This window comes from Phyllostomus discolor, chromosome 2 (assembly GCF_004126475.2).
Source record: "Phyllostomus discolor isolate MPI-MPIP mPhyDis1 chromosome 2, mPhyDis1.pri.v3, whole genome shotgun sequence".
Classification (NCBI taxonomy): domain Eukaryota; kingdom Metazoa; phylum Chordata; class Mammalia; order Chiroptera; family Phyllostomidae; genus Phyllostomus; species Phyllostomus discolor.
Genome location: NC_040904.2, coordinates 184797694 through 184803224, shown reverse-complemented (window position 1 = coordinate 184803224; position 5531 = coordinate 184797694). Strand labels below are relative to the sequence as shown.

Below are 5531 nucleotides of genomic sequence, written 5' to 3'. Positions count from 1 at the left end.
CTGACACTGCTGAGCAGAGGGCCGTAATTAATAGATTAAAGTGCAGGCACAGCTGCATGTGACGATTACTTCTGTTGCCATGAAACCTCTAATAAGGCCCATTGTCTGCTCAGATGGTAAATTTGAATGAAGATGTTTAATTTTTTAATTTTAAAATTTTCTTCTTCTCCACTGGAGCCACCATCTTCCAGTAATTCACCCAAATGACTAACACAAAGGAAAAGAGGGGAGAGGCACCATTATCCATTCTCTAGGCCTTTTAGAAAACATCAAGTTTTTCCTGTGGCCATATATGTGCAAATCTTCAAGAAAGGTGATATTGTAGACATCGAAGGAATGGGCATTGTCTGAAAAGGGAAGCCCCACAAATGCTACTGTGGCAAAACTGAAAGAGTCTACAGTGTCAACCAGCATGCAATAGGCATTTTGTTGTCAACACACAAGTTAAGGGCAAGATTCTTGCCAACAGAATTAATGTACATCCCGAGCATGTTAAACACTTTAAGAGCCGAGACAGCTTCTTGAAACGTATGAAAGAAGATGATCAGAAAAAGAAAGATGCCCCAGAGAAAGGACCCTGGGTTCAATCGAAGCACCGGCCTGCTCCACTCGGAGAAGCAGACTTTGTGAGAAACAATGGAAAGGAGCCTGAGCTGCCAAAGCCCATTCCCTATAAATTCATGGCAATATAGGTATAAAAAATAAAAGACCTCTGTGCTGTTAAAATAAAAATAACAAATGTTCTTTACCATTATGCTAAGCGAAATAAGCCAGGTGGTGAAAGACAAATACCATATGATCTCACCTTTAACAGGAATCTAATCAACAAAACAAACAAGCAAAATATAACCAAAGACACTGAGAACAGGCTGACAGTGACCAGAGGGGAGAGGGGAGGGAATTTCAGGGGAAGGGAGGAAGGGTTTGCAGGAACTAGTATAAAGGACACATGGGCAATAACAAGGAGGGGTGGAGATGGGAGAGAGGAGGGGAGGTTTGGGGGTGTTGGCTGGGATGGGGGTAAAGGGCAGAAAACTGTACTTGAACAACAATTAAAATTTTTAAAAATGTCCTTTACTTTTGCAGCATATGTTGTTGTATTTTTAATGTCTCCTCTAATTTCTCCTACTTTTCTGAATTGTGTGAAGTCATACAACACCCTTCTTTTCCACCAAAACAGACAATAAAGAAACAGAACTAAACTAAAACTCCCTAATCAAATTAGTAGAGATAATCATGGCCAAAGAATACCCGGGGATAATGGAAGACATATCAGCATTGTCTTCCAGGTTTTGAAGATCCTGTTCTACTTTTTGCCTGAGATTTTGCACAGCCTGAGCACAAAAACAATGAGAAAGAGGATTACGTCAAACGTTTGAAAGAAATGGCAGGAATCCAGTGGGAAAGACGTGCCCTCCACTTTTGGCAGGAGAAGTGCAGGGAGGCAGTGGCTTTGTAAAGTGATGAGTCACACTTGAACGGAGGCTCTGGAAGGAATTAGCTCCAGAGAAGGCTGGAGAGCTCCCTGAAATGTATGCGGCCTCAGGACACTAGCAATATGTGAGTAATCACAGCCAGACAAAGGAAACCCTGAGGTGTTCCACCTTTCTGAAGGCAGCAGAGGAAAAGTCTCTATAACTTGGTAGGAAAATCGCAGCCCTCCTTCAGTTCTAGTGAGAAAAAATTTCATGAGTACCACTTTTAAGAAAACTCTATCTTGCCCCAAAGATTTTAAATATGATAACTAGATAAAGAATGCCATGACTCTGAAGGACGAATTGATTGGCTCAAAGGTCACTGGACCCCAAAGACAGGGCAAGGGATGGACGAGAGAAGAAATCTGTTTAACTCCGAAACAATCTAAAAAAACAAGCAAGCATCTGGCTGGCTGCCAATGACTCGTGTACAGACACACCCCTAAAATAACCAGGCCAAAAGCAAAACCAAATTTAAGTATCAAACTTACATATTGAAATATATCAAATGCCATGCACCAGGAATCAAAAGTTCCCAATTTTTGTGGCAGTAAAGTGCTCACCTTGAGCATGGAATGGTCGTCTTTTTGCAATATTAAAAGTATTTCTATCTGCCTGTCTATCTAGCTATCATCTATCTATCTATCTACCTACCCACCTACCCATTTATCTATTTGCCATGAGCAGTGGAGCACCCTCGAAATGAGTCCCTCACACACGTTTGTGTCTTTCCATAATGCCGGATTTATCGGGGAGACTTCCCTAGTCACTCACAGGTTACACACAGAGAGGGGGAGTGTACATGATAGAAGTGAGCAGAGCAAGGGTCCAGTAGGAAGTCCCAGTCACTGGCAGTATCCATGGGTGAAGAGACGGGCATCAGTCTCAAGCCAGGCAGCTACAGTAGCAGTGCCCATCCAGTGGAATGGAAATCCAGCAGGGCTCCGAGTGTGACCCATGGTACAGCAAGCTCCAGCTTTGGGTGGTCCCGTTCATACTGGTGTCTAGATGGAGTCCTTATCCAAGTGTAAACTCTTGTAATTTTGAGCAATCCAGACCATCCTAAGGTGTTCTTGGTACACCCCATTACCTCAGTATTGACATAGACCTTTACATAACGGCCTTGGCTGACAGCGACTCCATATTGGATTGTCAAAACTGTCCAAAACACCTGCTCTGCACCTGCTCTATTATCTCTCTATCTATCACCTAACATCTATCTGCCAGCTATGTTCCTGATGCTATTTGTGGTACTGTTGCATGGTAATCATATAACTCACAAGAGCAGCAGTAAAATTTTAGTTCTACAACAATAACTTACATTTTGAGCATGTGATATAGAATAACATGACTCTTTGTTATACTCTTGAATGTTCAGATAGATCAGATAGTAAAAAAATGTTAGGTTTCTGTGGGCTGAATTTTCAAAATGTGACCAAAAGCCTCACACATTGCTTTTAAAGTGAAGCACCGTGAAATCAATAAAAGTCTCGAGTAGGTGATGCAACTGAGTTTGTCAGTTGGTTCATACAGTAGGTTACTTTGTTTCTTAAGCATTAAAGGATAGATTCAGGAACATATTATTTGTTCTGGGCCTTCAAAATGTGTAAAGCACCGCTAGTGATAATACAGACCGCAAAAAATGTCATAACACAGGTTCAGAGTGTGCCAACACACCAGCTAATTTCGAACTGTTATAATACAAAGCTTACTTTCTTCACTTCAAAAGACCAAAAGTACTTGAGAGAGAAAGAGAACCCTCCTAGTTCTGGGAACTTCAAGTGAAGGCACAAAGCCTACACAAACCAACTGTGATAAAATGGCTTGAAAATTTTATTATCCTACTCTCATTTGCTTAAGAGAATAACCTTGACACTAGATTAATGAAGAACAGAATTGAAGTTTCCACAAACTGTAAACATCTCCACTGTGTGACTAGAGGATGTCAATGGAGGCAGTGATCTGAGGCCAACAGTGAAGTGTGAAGGCATGTCCTCTAAGGACAGTGGAAGTGAGGGGGTTTGTTTGGCTTTGCCTCTTCAAAATTGCCAGAGAAGAGTGTTCTTTGTCTCCTGCCTTTTGAAAGGAGCTGGAAGCTGAAAGGACACGAGAGCTGATTGTCTCCAGTCTCCCTGTGCATGAATATTCTTGGCCCTTTGCCTGGTTTACTTTACAGTTTGTATTACCTCATTATTCTTATTTTCCTTTGGTGTCCTGCCCTGAGGAGCTTTTCCTAGATGTGATTTCTCTGTCTCTTAGAATTGACCATGCCGAAATCTAATAAAAAAAAACATCAAAACGCTGCCCTCAAGGATGGGATAGTAGTGACTTTTGCCTAGGAATTACAATGTATTAACAATGCAATGCTTCTGAGAAAGCCTTTTCAGAGAGTCCAGTCCAATATTTTTCCCATTCTACAGATTTAAAAATTGAGGTACATAAAAAGCCAGAGGGAAATAGAGACTCTAATGCTTAGGTGCCAAAATATTACAATAAATAAAAAGAGCTGACAGTGGCATTTGCTGTGTTTGCTTACCCTGTGTTAGGCGCTAGGCTTTTTAAGTATGTCAAGTCTAATTCCCACAGTAACTTTATACCTTAAATGGCATTGTTTCCATCTTTTGCTCAGTCCCAGAGCTAGGATTTGACCCCCAGTCTGTCTCCTTCCAAAGCTATGTCTTTTTTACATCCCACGGTGTCATGTCCCAATTAAGATAATAATGTAAATAGTTCATTAAGTTTTCAAAACATTAACTATTATGTTATCCTCATAATATTTGCATTGAATTGGGATTATTAATTTTTTCTTACAGACACACTGAGGCAATGGAGACCCTCTGATCATACTGCAAAAAGGTTCAACACATTATGGGAAATAAAATTTGGATCATCTGTGTCAAAATGCATTAATATTAGGCCACTGACTGTTTTTTGGTGTTTATTTTGGGCTACATCCAAAAGAGCTAAGGTCAGTGATATATGGATCAGGATTTCCTCAAATGACCACAGAACTTCACATGACCTTACCGAACCTACGGGTGGAAGGCTCACTGGAGAAACTGCAGCGGTCAGTTCCCTGAGAGCAGGAGCCCTATACCCCCCAAAACTAGCACAGTGCCTGGCAAATACATAGTTGCTGAATGAATGAAGAGTAACTTAACATTTACAGGTTAAGAAAGAGCTTATTAATACAGACACACACATGGAAACTGAACAGACAACATTCGTTTATAGCTAGAGTTGGAGAGCTGCAACTTGCTGGCCTATCTGTGATATGCACTGATTAAAAAGAGAGAGAGTGCACTCCCTCTCAAAAGGCTTCACTGGGAAAATATGGTCTGAGAAACACTTATTTTATTTCAATGTGTTCATTATATCAAATTCATCTATTCACTGAAAATTCCACTAGGCCTACAGTGGGGTAGCTCTCAGGATACACTTAGGGCTTTATATCCCTAGAGATTTGTTAATTCTTTCAACTAATAATTAAGTTTTCTAGAGTGCCTACAATGTGTTAGTTCTGGTTCTAAATACTGGAGATATAACAGCAAACAAAATAGAGGAAAATTTTTTTCTCATAGAAGGTATATTCTAGGGTAGGAAAACAGAATAAACAAAAATTTAAATAGATAGTATGTCAAGTGGGGATACCACAAATGAGTAAAGATAAAACAGGCTGTGGAGTGTTAGTGTGCATCTGTGCATATGTGTGCATGGACATTTTAGAACAAAGTGATGTGGCGTGCCTCACACATAACCTCTTATATCTCAATAAGAGCAGAGCAATTGGTCAGCACTGGAGAGAACCTAGGTCACTGGAGTAAGGGGGTGATCAAGTTGCTTGTGCTGATGTCATAGAATTCTCATCTGGGTGGATTTAGGGAAGAGAGAGGGGGAACAGACTAAAATTGTCCTTTAAAAAGCACCCACCAGCCTCCACGCCTAGGGGTGCTGGGACTGTGGGACAGACTAGCTGCTGTTAGAGGTCTGGGTGGGAATCGGCGTCTGCAGGGCAGAGGCATTCGATAGTTGGAGTGAAAAGGTGAATGGAACCTT

At 41.0% G+C, this 5531-nt stretch overlaps 1 pseudogene; it reads left to right on the top strand.

Moving 5' to 3' along the window:
• The first annotated feature begins 216 nt into the window (after positions 1 to 216).
• On the top strand, positions 217 to 692 carry LOC114513825 (annotated as a pseudogene).
• The last annotated feature ends 4839 nt before the right edge of the window (positions 693 to 5531 follow it).